Consider the following 18,321-nt stretch of genomic DNA (forward strand, 5'->3'; position numbering starts at 1 on the left):
AAGTTATGTTAAACTTGTGTAGAACTCTGTTTAGACTACCCTTGGAGTACTGTGAACAGTTTTGGTCTCCATATTATAAAAAGCACACAGAGGAACTGGAGAAGGTACAAAAAAGATTTACTAGAATGAGAGGTTATGCCTGTCAGGAAAGATTGAATAGGTTGGGGCTATTTTCTCTGGAAAAGAGAAGACTGAAGGGTGACCTGATAGAGATCTTCAAGATCATAAAAGATTTGATAGGATAGACGTAGAGTAGATGTTTCCACTTTCAGGTAAGAGCAGAATTCAAGGCCATAAATATAAGATAGTCACTAATAAACCCAAAAGGGAATTCAGGAGAAACTTCTTTACCCAGAGAGTGAATAGAATGTGGAACTCACTACCACAAGGAGTAGTTGAGGTGAATAGTATAGATGCATTTACAGGGAAGCTACATAAACACATGAGGGAGAATGGAATAGAAGGATATGTTGATGGGGTTAGAGGAGGAAGGGTGGAAGGATGCTCATGTGGATCTATTGGACTGAATGGCCTGTTTATGTGCTGTAAATACTTTGTAATACTTTGTAAAATGAAAAGTACTTTAATGCACAGCAGGTCAGTTAGCATATTAAACAGCATCTGATGAAAGATCCTACCAAAAATGCAATCTTTCTTTTTGAGACATCATTTCAGTTTTTCTTTTTATTTCTGCTATTTAAGCATCAAGGCCTTGAATGTCTACGGAGGTTTTCCTGAATTCTTGCTGTAACTTCTGCAGTTAAAATAATGGGCAATCACAACTGAGCTCAAAAAGGAGATATTAGAAGACATGACCAAAAGTTTGGTCAAAGAGATGGGTATTAATAGAGGAGAGGGACATGGATAGGGGGAGGAGTTTTGGTCAGGAATTCGAGAGAGTGGCACCGAGACGATTGAAGGCACAGCTGCCAATGGTGGTCGTGCGTCAGGCCAACCTATTTGGGAACGTGGGCAACACCAACCTGTATTTATATAGCGCCTTTAACATCCCAAGGCACTTCGTAGGAGTATCATGCGATTAAAAATTTGACCCCCGAGCCGCACAAGTTGGATTTAGCGCAGGTGACAAAAAGCTGGGTCGAAGAGGTCGGTTTTAAGGAGCGTCTTGAAGGAGGAAAGAGAGGCAGAGAGGTTTGGGCAGGGAGTTCCAGAGTTTGTGGCCTAGGCAGCTGAAGGCACGGCTGCTAATGGTGCAGCGATTATAATCAGAGATGCTCAAGAGGGCAGAATTAGAGGAGCGCAGACATCTCGGGGGGTTGTGAGGCTGGAGGAGTTTACAGAGATAGGGAGGGGCGAGACCATGGAGGGATTTGAAAATAAGGATGAGAATTTTGAAATCAACGCTGGCGAAGCCACATTGATTGCCTGTTCCTAGTTGCCCATGAGAAGGTGCACTGTCAATGATGACATCGGGAAGGGAAGTCCAGGATTTTGACCCAGCAGCGATGAACGAACATCCGAACTATGTGCTGGTCAGGATTGTATGCGACTTGGGAGGTAAACTGGGAGATGATGGTATCTGCAAGATGTTAGTAATTTTTACTTGTGGTGTGTGACGGAGGTGCGGCGAGTGTTTTTGTGGCGGAGGAGCAGAGAGAAATCATGGTGGAGGTGCGGCGAATGAGGATACGGGGCCCAGAAGAGGTGAGGGCCCAGGGGCAGAACAGGCCAGCCCACACTGCGATATGTATGCGCACTAGGTCCGTGCAGCAGAGCTGGTCTCCAATCATTTGGTTAACCCTTGCCACTGGATAAAGGCCTAGCTCTGTCGAGCTTGTGTGGTGGCTGGTGTGCAACGGTCACCACATGTTAAAAAAATCCACGTACAGGCATCTTCCACCCGCCCCCAATTGTAGTTCAGGACTGGAACATCGGGTCCTTCATTGAAACATCTGTGAACTCGTGTAAAAGCAAGTCATCCTCGTTCGAGGGACCGCCTATGAAGGGATAAAATTGAACCATCTAGAAGGCATAGTGGCAAAGCTGTCCAGTTGAACAATTTTTTGCAGCATCATAAAATTAGCCCCATTTCTTTATTTTAAATATTCAATAATTTTTCATGAAACTTTTGAGTTTGATCAAAAACTAAAAGCCATGATCAAAGTCCTGGATATACATGAAGGAGGAGAGAATGGAAGCTAAGAGTTTGCAGTATCATGCACACAGTCAACATTTGACCTGCAAATGTCTACACCAGAGGGTCCTTTCTGGCAGTGTTTGAGAGGGCTGTGTTTTCTCTCTGACATTGTAACAGAGATATGCTCGCTGTTGGAACCCGACTTGCAGACATTTTCCACTGGGGCATTGTCTTTTATCTGGTTGTGAAGGTGACAAGGGCACTTAACTTTTATGTATCCAGATGCTTCCAGGTAGCCCATGCTGACATTAGTCACATCAGTCAGTCCCCAGTGCATCATTGTATTGGGCAGATCACGGATGCCCTGTATAGGTATGCATCTGAATTTATTCAGTTTCACATGGATCCAGCAAAGCAGAGAGTGAACCATCATCTTCCTCGGAATGACTGAATTCCCATAAGAGCAGGTTGCCATTGATGCCGCTCATATGGCTATAGAGATCCCATCTGAAAGCTCCATCAAATTCAGGAACAAGAAAGGATTTCATTCCCTAATATCCTAATAGTAACTGATGCTAACCATTTCATTATACATTAATAGTGCTACGGGAAAGGGGAGGGGGAGAGGGTAGCCATAATTAGTTTACTCTCAGGAAAACCTTGATACTTGTACTGCTCAGCCACACCAATATGACAGGATGACTGACAGAAGACTAGAAATACTCGCTTTTTCCCTTCGCAAAATGTTCTTAGTTTTGCCTTATATAGACAACTACCTCTTCACTCCTTAGGGGTAGCAGAGCCATCTTCATCTTCCATCTTCCCACAACCCAATACCTCAGGATTGTTGCACTAATCATTATATTTTAATGTGTATGCAAAAAAGTATTGCCCACTCTTGAATTTGTAAGAATTCGGTGAAAACACACACTTGGATTTAAGTGTTGGACTTTGCTTGGACATATTTTCTGTTACTGCAGAAGAGCAGACAGTTGAAGTGGGACAGGTCTAAACATATCCCACAGAAATACATATCAGCTGGGTGGGGATGGGTCAATGGCTGAAAGCAGGAGCATCATGGTTGATGGGCACCTTTTGTCATGTGATGGGAACCCATCAGTGAGACATTAAGTAAAGTGGTCAGTGTTCAGGCCATCGAAAGACAAAAGAAACAATGTGGCCACCCAGACTTTTCGGAACCAGATCCACAGGAAGAGGCCCAGTAACAAAAAGACAGGAAGGAGATGTGTTTTGCTCTTGCAGTTGGACTGCCTCAGGCAAACGGACAGTTGAACTTTTAGCGTGAGAAGAAGCATTTTTTCAAGTATACAAGATGGCAGTTTACAGCCATCTCTCTCTCTCTCACTCCCCTCTTCTACGCCTACTTGCTTCTTTCAACGCACAAGGACTGAGCACTTCATCTGGGACGGAGAGAAGAAACACCATCTATGAGCAAAGAGAGCATCGCTATTTCGACTGGGAAGCTGACCTTGAGATTGGACTTGAATACTATAGATTGGTACAGAACCAGAAGATACTCCTCATTAGGAGAAGCAGCGAGTAAGCCAGAGGGGTAATTGGTGAGAATTTATCCCAGCCCACGCACCTTTAAAGCCACCACATAGTGTGAAAGGGTGTCGTGTGTCCCAACCAAGCCTTAGGGGTTTTAGTGGGGAGGTTTTTGCAAGGATCATAAGCGTAGGCACAATTCTGTTGAACAGATTTGGAGATGCACTTTTGAATCCGAGCAGGGGTGTTTTAGACATGGGTACTTTGTGTTAGGGGCCTGTTTAGATGGGCCAGGGTGTGTGCTGTATTTTGTTTGTTTGTTTTACACCACCAGGATGTGTTTACTGGGTGCAGGTGTGTGCTTTAACTTGAATAAAAGCATTGTGACGGTTGAGACCGAAAGATCCGGCTGCAACTGTGTATTTCTGTTCAACACTGTAATTCCAGTAGAGTGGATAAGGGAGAACCAGTTGATGTGGTATATTTGGACTTTCAGAAGGCGTTCGACAAGGTCCCACACAAGAGATTGATGTGCAAAGTTAGAGCACATGGGATTGGGGGTAGTGTACTGACATGGATTGAGAACTGGTTGTCAGACAGGAAGCAAAGAGTAGGAGTAAATGGGTACTTTTCAGAATGGCAGGCAGTGACTAGTGGGGTACCGCAAGGTTCTGTGCTGGGGCCCCAGCTGTTTACACTGTACATTAATGATTTAGATGAGGGGATTAAATGTAGTATCTCCACATTTGCGGATGACACTAAGTTAGGTGGCAGTGTGAGCTGCGAGGAGGATGCTGTGAGGCTGAAAAGCGACTTGGATAGGTTAGGTGAGTGGGCAAATGCATGGCAGATGAAGTATAATGTGGATAAATGTGAGGTTATCCACTTTGGTGGTAAAAACAGAGAGACAGACTATTATCTGAATGGTGACAGATTAGGAAAAGGGGAGGTGCAAAGAGACCTGGGTGTCATGGTACATCAGTCATTGAAGGTTGGCATGCAGGTGCAGCAGGCGGTTAAGAAAGCAAATGGCATGTTGGCCTTCATAGCAAGGGGATTTGAGTACAGGGGCAGGGAGGTGTTGCTACAGTTGTACAGGGCATTGGTGAGGCCACACCTGGAGTATTGTGTACAGTTTTGGTCTCCTAACCTGAGGAAGGACATTCTTGCTATTGAGGGAGTGCAGCGAAGGTTCACCAGACTGATTCCCGGGATGGCGGGACTGACCTATCAAGAAAGACTGGATCAACTGGGCTTGTATTCACTGGAGTTCAGAAGAATGAGAGGGGACCTCATAGAAACATATAAAATTCTGACGGGGTTAGACAGGTTAGATGCAGGAAGAATGTTCCCAATGTTGGGGAAGTCCAGAACCAGGGGTCACAGTCTAAGGATAAGGGGTAAGCCATTTAGGACCGAGATGCGGAGGAACTTCTTCACCCAGAGAGTGGTGAACCTGTGGAATTCTCTACCACAGAAAGTTGTTGAGGCCAATTCACTAAATATATTCAAAAAGGAGTTAGATGAGGTCCTTACTGCTAGGGGGATCAAGGGGTATGGCGAGAAAGCAGGAATGGGGTACTGAAGTTGAATGTTCAGCCATGAACTCATTGAATGGCGGTGCAGGCTAGAAGGGCCGAATGGCCTACTCCTGCACCTATTTTCTATGTTTCTATGTTTCTAAAACCACTTCAAATTTTTGATTTTATTATTTCCTGTCCCTCCTCTCCCATTCCTCTCATCATTTCAACTTGAATTTCTGCTTGAAAGAGGAATTGAGTAAAGGGGAGAATTCATATGTGTAAATTATATACTCTCTTAATTAAAGTTTTTTTCCAACATGTATATATGAGCATCCGTCTTTTGGATGAGACATTAAACCGAGGTCCTGTCTGCTCTCTCAAGTGGACGTAAATTATTCCATGGCACTATTTCGAAGAAGAGCAGGGGAGTTATCCCTGGTGTCCTGCTCAAAATTTATCCCTCAATCAACATAACAAAAACAGATTATCTGGTCATTATCACATTGCTGTTTGTGGGAGCTTACTTGTGAGCAAATTGGCTGCCATGTTTCCCACATTACAACAATGACTACACTCCAGAAAGTACTTCATTAGCTGTAAAGCGCTTTGAGATGTCCGGTGGTCATGAAAGGCACTATATAAATCCAAGTCTTTCTTTCTTCTTCATTCTTGGCCGAGGACAGATTATTGGCAGTCAAGCACAGAGGTCAGAAAATTACACCTTAGGTACTACCAGGATTATTGTTGAGCACACCATTGGAATTCTCAAGTCCTGTTTCCGATATAGGCAGCCCAACAAAGGTTTCCAGAATTGTAATGGCTTGCTGCATCCTCCATAATTTGGCCATTATAAAGAGATTGAGTCTTCCAAGCACCTCATGATGAGGATGCCCAGGAGAGAGAGGAGGTAGGCCTAGACACTCCATCAGCACGTGCCCATAGGTAGGAGATCATTACCAACTCCTTCCAATAAAGAGGGTGCGCTCTATCTGCATGACACAATGAAACTCTCCAGGATCCCTTGCCTTTCTGTCAGACAGCCATTCCACAAAACTGTAGTGCCTTTAATACCCTCACTGGGGGTATAAGAGTGATAACAGGAGGACTCCTTGTTTTAAAAAAATACAAACATACTGAATTGCTAGAAATGTACATTTACTATCATCTTGTCCCTTCATTGTGCCTTGTTGATGCTGACACGGCTACTTCATAACACCGGGACTATCCTTTATTCCTAAAACTCTTTTCAGCATGATCATAACCTCTTACTTATGGCATTACCTCAGCTTCAGGGGATCATGAGATTTGTGTTTGGGACTGTACCAATGGAGCCCTTGAGGACTGAGGTGACACTTGTTGTGCTCATAATAAATGGTCAGACTGAGTACTGTGTGTAATGAGCAAGTGAGACCTTAGCTCCTTTATTGTAGTTCCAGAGTGCAGGTACCGCGTGGGTGACCTGCTTATATACTGTGCTCCCCAGGGATGCTGGGATCCCTTGGGACTCCAACAGTTAGGCCCTCTGGTGGACAGGTGTGATGCAGGTTACAAGGGGTTAAATACATAACATCACTCCCCCGTGAAGTCTACAATACACTTATTTACAAGGTGAGTCGATTTGGCGCTTTGCGCTCCCTTATCAATCGCCTTGGTATAAATGCTGGTGTGGTTGGGTTGGTCAGTTCTTCATTGGGCTGTTGGGCAGCCTAGCTAGGCTGCTGGGGATGATGAGTTCTGTTTTGTGGTCAACTGTGATGTCAATTGCCACTTGTGTGTGTGTTGGAAGGTCAAAGTTGGTGGTGTCCTTTTCAGGTTGTATATAGCTGTTGGTGCTGTCCAGTTCGCAAATGAATATGTCTTTGTCTTGGGCAAAACTACGCGATTGCCCCATAAAAGATAGTCCGCCTGCAGGGACAGCTCATCTTTGCGTCTGTGGAATGGCTTAATCGCTTCCTGCATCTCCACTGGGACACTGGACCAACTCCCATGGAGGACACAGTTTTTGACCATGGCCATTAAAGGATCCTGGCTGGTCCAGGTCTTGATCTGGCGGGCCGTAACGGGGGATTTCTCATTCTCAAATGCCTCCATGACCATGAGCAAGTCCGCTGGCTGTGCCATTTCCACCCCGGTGGTGGGCAATGGTAGCTGACTGAGAGCATCTGCACAATTCTCTGTGCACTGTCTGTGGCAGATTACATAGTTATATGCCAACAGCATGAGCGCCCATCTTTGGATGCAGGCAGAGGCATTGGTATTAATCCCTTTGCTCTCCGAGAATAGCTATATGAGCGGCTTGTGGTCAGTTTCAAGCTTGAACTTGAGGCCAAACAAGTACTGGTGCATTTTTTTTACCACGTAAACGCACACCAGAGCCTGTTTTTCAACCATGCTGTAGGCCCTTTCGGCCTTGGACAAACTCCTGGATGCATACGCAACTGGTTGCAAAATTCCCAATTATTTAGCCTGGTGTAACACACACCTGACCCCGTATGATGACGCATCGCAAACTAACACTAATTGTTTACATGGTTATACAGAACAATCAGTTTGTAAGAACACAGTAAATTTCTGGCTTTCTTAAAGGCAGCCTCTTGTGAATTCCCCCATACCCAGTCATCTCCCTTGCGCAGTAGCGCATGAAGGGGTTCTAGCAGAGTGCTTAATCCAGGTAGGAAATTACTGAAGTAGTTAAGGAATCCCAGAAATGACCACAGCTCCGTCATGTTCTCGTGGTCTCGGCGCGTTCTTGATGGCCTCTGTCTTGGTGTCGGTGGGCCTGATGCCGTCTGCTGCGATTCTCTTTCCTAAGAATTCGATGTCTTGTGTCAGGAAAACACACTTCCAGCGTTTCAACCTGAGTCCCACGCGCTCCAACCGACTAAGAATCTCCTCCAGATTCTTCAAGTTCTCCATGGTGTTCCGACCTGTAACCAATATGTCGTCCTGGAAGACCACTGTGCAAGGAACCAACTTTATCAAGCTTTCCATGTTCCGCTGGAAGATCGCTGCGGCAGACAGAATCCCGAACGGGCACTGGTTGTAAATAAACAGACCTTTGTGCGTGTTGATGCAGGTGAGGCCTTTCGAAGACTCCTCCAGCTCCTGCGTCATGTAGGCCGAGGTCAGGTCCAGCTTGGTGAATGTCTTCCCTCCAGCCAGGTCGCGAATAGGTCGTCTGCCTTGGGTAGCGGGTACTGGTCCTGCAGCGAAAAACAGTTAATTGTTACTTTATAGTCCCCGCAAATTCTAATCGTACCGTCCTCCTTGAGTACCGGAATAATCGGACTGGCCCACTCATTGAATTCCACTGGCACGATGATGCCTTCTCGTTGCAGCCTGTCCAGCTCGATTTTAACTTTTTCACGCATCATGTACGGTACCGCCTGAGCCTTGTGGTGGATTTGTCGCATACTGGGAACCAAATGGATCTGCATTTTCACCCCCGAGAAGCTTCCAATGCCTGGCTCAAATAAAGAAGGGAAGTTGCTTAGAACCTGGGCACATGCCGTGTCGCCCCAGTTCCAACGGATTTTCCCCAGCCAGCTTCTGCCAAACAGTGTGGGGCCACCCTCTGGCACAATACATAGTGGGAGTTCGTGTACCGCTCCATCATAGGAGACTTTGACTTCAGCACTGCCAATTACAGGGATTAGTTCCTTTGTGTAGGTCTTTAGTTTGGTGTGAATGGGGCTGAGCTTGGGCCTGTGTGCCTTCTTCCCCCACAGCCTGTCAAATGCCGTTTTACTCATTATGGACTGACTTGCCCCCATGTCCAGCTCCATAGACACTGGAATACCGTTCAGTTCAACTTTCAATATTATTGGTGGGCATTTCGTCGTGAACTTGTGTAGCCCATACACCTCTGCCTTCTCCGTATAAGTCTCCAATTCCGTCTGATCCACTGTGGGCCGCTCTTCCTCTGCAACGTGGTGGTTTGCAGGGTTTGCAGCTCGCCTGCACATTCGTTGGAGGTGTCCCATTGTTCTGCAGCCATTGCACGCATAGTGCTTAAAGCGGCATTGATGGGGCAGATGATCACCTCCACAATGCCAACAAGGTGTTATCTGCCTCGCATTAACAGATGATGGCGGACTCTGGGTCAATTGATGTCGGGCCACAGCAGTCGGCGTGTACGTTCTGCCCTGTACATTTCTGCTCAAAACCAACGTTATTTTATGCACAGTACTGGCCAAAACTTCTTTGTTCTGTGAAATCTGTTTGGTGTTGTCGCCGGTGGACATAGCCGGTGGCTATCGTTATGGCTTTACTCAGATTCGGAGTTTCTACAGTCAACAGTTTGCGAAGGATTGTCTCATGTCCGATGTCCAATACAAAAAAGCCTCTGAGCATTTGTTCTAGGAATCCCTCAAACTCACAATGTCCTGCAAGGTGCCTTAGTTCAGCGACATAGCTCGCCACTTCCTGTCCCTCCACTCGTTGACATGTGTAGAACCAATATCTCACCATCAAAACACTTTTGTTAGGATTTAGGTGCTCCCAGACCAGCGTGCACAGTTCTTCGTAGAATTTCTCTGTTGGTTTAGCCAGGACCAGGAGATTCTTCATGAGGCCATAGGTTGTTGTCCCACAGACAGTTACGAGGATCGCCCTTCTTTTGGTCGCGCTCTCGTCCCCTTCCAGCTTGTTGGCTACAAAGTATTGGTCAAGTCTCTCCACGAAGGCCTCCCAATTGTCCCCCTCTGAGAACTTCTCCAAGATGATGACTGTTCTTTGCATTTTCACACGGTTGTTTGTTAGCTCGTCGCCAATTGTTATGCTCATAATAAATGGTCAGACAGAGTACTGTGTGCAATGAGCAAGTGTGACCTTAGCTCCTTTATTGTAGTTCCAGAGTGTAGGTACCTCGTGGGTGGCCTGCTTTATATACTGTGCTCCCAAGGGATGCTGGAATCCTTTGGGACTCCAACAGGTAGACCCTCTGGTGGACAGGTGTGATGCAGGTTACAGAAGGTTAAATACATAACAACACTCATCTCAGTGATGCCAATAGCCTTGAATAACCTGCTTTGTGTGTCATGTCGCTTGCACATACAACACCTACTGGGCCCAGACCAAAGCTCACTCCTGTGCTGGCTTTGGAGGGAACTGTATTAATGCCAGTTCATTGTCATTATCTTGAGAAGAAGTGACATCTGTGCCCACCCTTTGCAGCCCTGCAGCCAGCAGCCAACTAGTACTGAGCATGGATTTAGTAGGGCCAATGGTCCACATGAGAGCAGGACAAATAGTCCTAATGAAATCCTGACAGTCCTGTGTTAGGATGCAACAACCACCCTTAGGGCTTCTTTATGACGTCTTAAATCTGCATTGATCTCCTGGATTGCCACAGTCACCAAGATGTTCTTCATGTCATGTCATACTTGCTGCATTGAATGGTAGATGCAGGTTGTGGACTCCACCAACTTGTCCATCATCTGCACCATATGAGAGAAAACTGTCTTCTTTGCCTTCACATTAGATCTATGCTCCCAAATCATAAATCATAGACTGGGGCCCTGAGATCTTTATCCTTGGTCTCCTCAGCCTAGGGCAGCCATTTCTTCACACTCTGTGGAGAGGTGGCTGTTTCCTCATCATTCCTTCCCAGCTGTCCTGCTCGTTGGTGCTCTGTGATTCACAGTTACATATTCTCTGTCTCAGTAATGCCATCCTCCCAAGTGGGTGTATCTGGGCTGACGTTTAAATAAGTAAGGCACCATGATGGAGTGGGTAAATCAGGTAGAGGAAGGGTTCCTCTCGAAGTCCCAGGCTGTTGGTCAGATGATTCTTTCTGAAAGACACAAAGAACATTCATTTCAGGAGGATTCACTCTTACTTGTAAATCAGAAGATGTGACTGAGCAATGACAGGAGGCTTTTTAAGTCATTAGAATGTCCGCAGACAGAAAAGTTCACAGTTGTGTCTTTTAACTGCTGCAGTTAGCCCCAAATTTTACCTACTTCCCAGTGGCAAAGAGCCAGTCAGGAGAAGTATTCTAATTCAGATCCTATCCTGCACACAAAATTAGGCGCTCCCCCAGGAAAATGTGGTCAGTTGCTGGCAGAAGTTCTGCCCTGCCATTTTTCTGACACTCTCAGGAAAATCCAGCCCTATATCTGTAAGACCATTGTCTTTCAGTAATAATAGGGTGTGTAATATTTTTATCTGTATCAATTAGATGATACTTTCTGAGTGTTTAGGGCCCAGATAAACATCAAGAACCACCATCATCATCATCATAGGCAGTCCCTCGGGATCGAGGAAGACTTGCTTCCACTCTTAGCATGAGTTCTTAGGTGGCTGTACAATCCAATATGAGAACCACATTTTCTGTCACAGGTAGGACAGATAATTGTTGAGGGAAAGGGTGGGCAGGGAGCCTGGTTTGCTGCACGCTCCTTCTGCTGCCTGCACTTGATTTCTGCATGCTCTCGGCGGCGATACTCAAGGAGCTCAGCGTCCTCCCGAATGCACTTCATCCACTTAGGGCGGTCTATGGCCAAGGACTCCCAGGTGTCAGTGGGGATGTCGCACTTTATCAGGGAGACTTTGAGGGTGTCCTTGTAATGTTTCCTCTGCCCGCCTTAGGCTCGTTTGCCGTGGACGAGTTCTGAGTAGAGCGCTTGCTTTGGGAGTTTCGTGTCTGGCATGCAAACTATGTGGCCTGCCCAGCGGAACTGATCAAGTGTGGTCAGTGCTTCAATGCTGGGGATGTTGGCCTGAACGAGGATGCTAATGTTTGTGCCTCTGTCCTCCCAGGGGATTTGCAGGGTCTTGCAGAGACATCGCTGGTGGTATTTCTCCAGCGACTTGAGGTATCTACAATACATGGTCCACGTCTCTGAGCCATACAGGAGGGCGGGTATTACTACAGCCCTGTAGACCATGAGCTTGGTGACAGTTTTGAGGGACTGATCTTCAAACACTCTTTTCCTCAGGTGGCTGAAGGCTGCACTGGCACACTGGAGGCGATGTTGGATCTCATCATCAGTGCCTGCTCTTGTTGATAGGAGGCTCCCGAGATAGGGGAAGTGGTCCACGTTGTCCAGGGCCATGCCGTGGATCTTGATGTTTGGGGGCCGTGCTGTGCGACGAGGACAGGCTCGTGTAGGACCTTTGTCTTACTAATGTTTAACGTAAGGCCCATGCTTTCATACTCCTCGGTAAATACATCGACTATGTCCTGGAGTTTAGCCTCTGTGTGTGCACAGACGCAGGCGTCATCCGCGTACTGTAGCTCTACGACAGAAGTTGGAGTGGTCTTGGACCTGGCCTGGAGACAGCGAAGGTTGAACAGCTTCCCACTGGTTTTGTAGTTTAGCTCCACTCCAGCGGGGAGCTTATCAACTGTAAGGTGGAGCATGGCAGCAAGGAAGATTGAGAAGAGGGTTGATGCGATGAAAGAACCACATTCCAGTTGGATGCCGTGGCTATTGGAGCAGGTCAGATGCTGGGTATTCTGCAGTAAGTGGCTCATCTCCTGGCTCCCCAAAGCCTCTCTACCACCTACAAGGCACAATTCAGGAATGTGATGGAGTCCTCTCCACTTGCCTGGATGAGTACAGCTTGTAACAACATTCAAGAAACTTGTTGTTTCTTGATGAGGGTCCTTCAGTGTTGCAGCTGGAGGGAAAGCAAATGGTAGGAGGCACGCTCACATGAATCTTTACCTAACTTACACGAAGGTGTCAGCCTTGGTTCCTTGGTAGCTCTCTCACCTCTGAGTTAGAAGATTGTGGGTTCAAGTCCCATTTCAGAGACAGGTGCATAATTTAAACTGGCACTTCAGTGCAGTACTGAAGGAGTGCAGCACTGTTGGAGGTGCCATCTTTCAAATGAGATGTCAAACCAAAGTATGTCTTCTCAGATGCTTGTAAAAGATTCTCTGGCACTATTTGAAAAAGAGTAGGGGTATTCTCCCAGTGTCCTGGCCAATATTTGTCCCTCAACCAACATCACTTAAAAACAGTTTATCTAACAGAGGTATCTAATTGCTGTTTGTGGGACCTGGATGTGAACAAATTGACTGCTACATTTCTACAACAGTAACAGCAATTCAAAAAGCACTTAATTGGCTGTAAAGCACTTTAGGTTGCCTTAGATCATGAAATATGCTAAAAAAAATGCATATCATTTCCATTCCTTTCCTAACAGGAATTTATGGTCCACAGCAACATACATTGCAGTTCTCTGAGGGGCAGTGCATAAGGACGATTTAATTATCCATTGGGGCTGTCACTGAGTTGTATCAGATCCTGTAAGAAGATCTGCAGCCAACTACTGCAGATAGCATGGCATTGCTTGTTGCAGTCAAAGTCATTGTAACCCTAAACTTCTTTGCCTCTGGCTTATTCTAGGCTGCCACAGGATATATAAGCAACATCATTCAGTCCACAGTCCATGCGTGTATTAAGCACGTGACTAATGCCTTGCTTGGTAGAGCAAGCCCACTGATCAGTGCAGACATCTGAAAGCATCACGATAGAATTCTGGGTTTGCACAGATTGCAGGAATCCCACAAATCCAGGGTGTCATTGGCCGGACCATGTTGCCGTCCTTCACACATCACAACCACTATTCTGAACTGCAAGGCTTCCACTCTATTAATGTGCAACTGGTGTGTGATGACCAGCAGTGTATCATGTAAGTCTGTGTCTGCTTTCCTGGTAGCTTCTTTTCTATTGCACCAATTGCCCATCTCCAACTGTTTGCTCCAGCACAGCAAGTTAAAGATTGGCCGCTTAAAGACAGGGGTATGCATTACACACTTGACTTATGACTCCTCTAAGGAACTCTGCTACAATCAGATTCATGGGTCAACTAGAGCACCCCCCCCTCCCCCCCCCCCCCCCCCCCACACGACCCACTGAGCAGACCATTAGAGTCCTCAAACAACAATTTATCTGCCTGATACAGTCCAGAAAGAATTACTTGCATAATTCTGGTTTGCGATTTGCTGAATAACTTTGTTCTGCAATGGAGGCAACATATGTAGCCACCATTGGAAGAGGGCCTTCAGCCTGATGAGGGAAAGGACACGAATGACATAAAGGATGGCGAGGAAGTGGGAGGGGCCAACAGTTGGCTTTAGCCAGAGCCGTTTTTCAGCAGCTCACTGAAGAGAAGTTCAGTTGAATAATCTGTGCTCCGCTGCAATAACATTGCGTCCTTCCTGAAATAAAAATGTAGCTATCCAAATACCAAAATTGATATTTATGTTATCTCGCAAGGCAAGATCACAAATTACTACAAACACTCTGCTCACAAAGATTTCAACCTTTTTGTGATTCTACAGACTTACAGAAAAACCTACAAATGATTTCTCACCTGGATGTGAGTTCCTAGTACACCTGTATTTTATCTAATTTACTGCTTCTATGAGGTACTCCCCCGGTAGCTGCAACATGGGTGGAGAGTGGCTGCTATGACTCATACAAGGACTCATGAAATAATCATGATCGACGACCTCTAAGTTGGGTTTGAAAAGGTCCTGCTGCAGACGGTAACATCTCGGCATGTCATGGTGGTCTGGCGCAGCTGGCTTTCTGGCACCAGGTTGGTCATTGGTTCATGGGATTGTGAGGGTATAGAAGTGTTTTCATCATGATAAATAGTATCATGTTCCATTCCCATTGCATGAGTAGTACTGGGCTGCGGCTCAGCCCTTCTACTGATCTGCAGGAGAGCAGACTTGAAGATCAATGATCAGAGTGAAGCCCATATTCATTCGCTTTCGCAGCCTTTCCAAGGTGGAGGTGACAGTTAACATCAGAGCCTGCATGGCTCCAATATAGAGCATCTCTGAGAAATACTATAAATCATGTCACAAACACCTTGCAGGGAGGCACATGCTGCAACAGTCATCGAGATTATTACACACATCATGGTTGACTGCAGAGTGTAGACACCACGCAGGAGAATCCCAAACATGCGTAGTGAACTTTATCATAGTATCCAACATGTTTTGCAAGCTCCCTGACAGATAGTACATCATCATCATAGGCAGTCCCTCGAAATCGAGGAAGACTTACTTCCACTCTAAAAGTGAGTTCTCAGGTGGCTGTACAGTCCAATGCGGAAATTACAGTTTCTGTAACAGGAGGGGCAGACAATGGTTGAAGGAAAGGGTAGGCGGGGAGCCTGGTTTGCCGCACACTCCTGCTGTTGCCTGTGCTTGTTTTCTGCACGCTCTCGGCGACGAGACTCGAGGTGCTCAGCACCCTCCCGGATGCTCTTCCTCCACTTAGGACGGTCTTTGGCCAGGGACTCCCAGGTGTCGGTGGGGATGTTGCACTTTATCAAGGAGGCTTTGAGGGTGTCCTTGAAACGTTTCCTCTGCCTACCTGGGGCTCGCTTGCTGTGTAGGAGTTCTGAGTAGAGTGCTTGCTTTGGGAGTCTCGTGTCTGGCAGCCCAGTGGAGCTGGTTGAGTGTGGTCAGTGCTTCGATGCTGGGGTGCTGGCCTGAGCGAGAGCACTGACATTGGTGCATTTATCCTCCCAGTGAACTTGCAGGATCTTGCGGAGGCAGTGCTGGTGGTACTTCTCCAGCGCTTTGAGGTGTCTGCTGTACATAGTCCACGTCTCTGAATCAATAGGAGGGCAGGTATCACTACTGCCCTGTAGACCATAAGCTTGGTGGCAGATTTGAGGTCCTGATCTTCAAACACTCCCTTCCTCAAGCTGTGCTGGCACATTGGAGGCAGTGTTGGACCTCGTCATTGATGTCTGCCCTTGCTGATAGTAGACTCCTGAGGTATGGAAACTGGTTCACGTTGTCTAAGGCAGAGCCATGGATTTTGATGACTGGGGGGCAATGCTATGTGGTGGGGTCAGGTTGGTGGAGGACCTTTGTCTTACGAATGCTTAGCATAAGGCCCATGCTTTGTATGCCTCGGTGAAGGTGTTAACGATGGCTTGGAATTCGGCCTCCGAGTGTGCGCAAACGCAAGCGTCGTCCGCGTACTGTGGTTCGATGACAGAGGCTGGGACGACCTTGGATCTAGCCTGGAGGCAATGTAGGTTAAACAGGTTCCCATTGGTTATATAGTTTAGTTCCACTCCAGCAGTGAGCTTGTTTATACTGAGATGAAGCATTGCAGCAAGGAAGATCGAGAAGAGCATTGGTACGATGACACAACCCTGCTTGACCCCTACCAGACATGGATTGGGCCTGTGGTCAATCCGTGGACAGGATCACAGCTTGCATGTCGTCGTGGAGCAGGCGGAGGATGGTGACAAACTTTTGGGGGCAGCGAAACAGAGGAGAACGCTCCATAGTCCTTCACGGTTGACAATGTCAAAGGCCTTTGTGAGGTCAAGAAAGGTCATGTACAAGGGTTGTACATAGTTGTAGATAGTACAATACATTCTGCGATTACTAGTCCACTGAAATCATCTTACCTTTAAATGCTATGCCCTGTCTTCTTCAACAGACCTAGGATATAGCTGGTCTAGCAAAGGCTTGAAGCCTTCAGCAGGCTGTCCAGGGAACCCATGCCACTCTGAGCTGACGTGATTAACCTGAAGGTTTTTAAGTGTGGAATTTCTCTGGGTAGCCAGAGAACCTCTACATATATTGACATGGTGGGCAGGAGGAAAATCTGCCCACAAGCCCTCCACCCCGACTAGAAGTTAAATGGGAAATTTGGTTGCGGCAGGATCCACTCCCAATTCCTGGTTCCTCCTGGGTAGAAAACAGCTTTCCCACCCACCCCGAACCAGGGAATTTTGGGGTAACTGTTCCCAGACAACCGAATTGTATATGAAAACTCTACAAACTGACATTCAATTTAATACTTTAAAGTAAACTATATGATCTAATTTTCTAGGAATAAAGTCAAGTTAGGGGGGGGAATAGTCACCTTTTTAACACCTTGTTTGGAAAAAAGTACTGCTAGATTTTAGTTGTATGTGTTTAAATAAACAGGATTTTAAGTTTGTTAAAAAAAAGAAATACAGGATTGGGAACATTCGGACAAGTAAATGTTCTCAGATGCTTTTGGGGACAGGCATTGATACAGTATCAGCATGCTAAAGTGGCCTTACACTGTTACAACAACAATGTAACAGTATAAGGGAACTGAACAGTTGCCATTGAAAACATTGGTGCTGCTGCACTGCCTCACTGCTTGTTTTTTCCTGTTTTGTCTACATTAGAAAAAAGTGAACTAATGTTTTCTTCCGTCGGTCTTCATTGCACTGAATTGCTGTGAATAATTCACATTTTAGCAGTCTCCACTAATGTGCTACAATCATCATGTTTATGATTGAGGTATTGTAGAAAGATAATTCAGTAACATAGGTTATCCGTCAATCAGATTCTAGTTTTTAATTTAAAATAAATATAAAGCAGCAAAGTTTAAATGCTTTCATGGGCCATGCAGGTACATTACTGATTGCACCAAACATTAAAGATATTACATAGTTCTGTGAATTTCAGTAGTGCATGTTTGAAAGTTGTTATGGCAGAAGTTATCAATATTTATTGCACTTGTTCTTTAATTACAACGGGCTTAATTTACCCCAATGCCGTTTTTTTTTGCATGTTACCAGAGTTACGCCTGTTTTTCTTGGCCCCAACTACTCCCCCCACAAAAAATAGCAAGTTTCTCCATTCTAGTTTTTGAAATTGGCACTGTGCAGCCTTTCCAGTAGCCTCAGGGGGTGGAGCCTAATGTCTGTGCCGAACGATGCTGCCCCTTCTGCGCATGCGCAGAAGAAAATACATTTATGACATGATTCCTATGGGCGCGCATGCCCAGAACAGCTCATTTTTAAAGAACTTTCATTCTCATTGGAAAAATAGGAGCTGCAATACAAGATGCAACGAGGTGCAAGGACCAAGAATTTCTTACAGGATGAAGTGGAGGCTCTAGTTACTGTGGTTGAGGGCAGATGGACACCAGCAGAGGTCACATAAAAGTTTCACCAAAAGAAATGAAGAAATGCTGGAACCAACTTGCACAAGATTATTGTGCAATGGTGATCACACCGAGGTCTGGAGGCCAGTGCAGAAATAAGTGGCAGGACCTTGGTCAAGTAGTTAGTCGAAGTAAAATTTTCATTTATTCAATGGAATTGCAATTGTAAATGTGACCAGCTGTATATGTCCCACCCAGCAGAAAGACACCCTCTCTAAAAAGTTATATTTTCATCTTTGCAGAGGAAAGTGGCAAACAACAAACGTGA

Source organism: Pristiophorus japonicus, chromosome 3 (assembly GCF_044704955.1).
Source record: "Pristiophorus japonicus isolate sPriJap1 chromosome 3, sPriJap1.hap1, whole genome shotgun sequence".
In the NCBI taxonomy this organism is placed as follows: Eukaryota; Metazoa; Chordata; class Chondrichthyes; family Pristiophoridae; genus Pristiophorus; species Pristiophorus japonicus.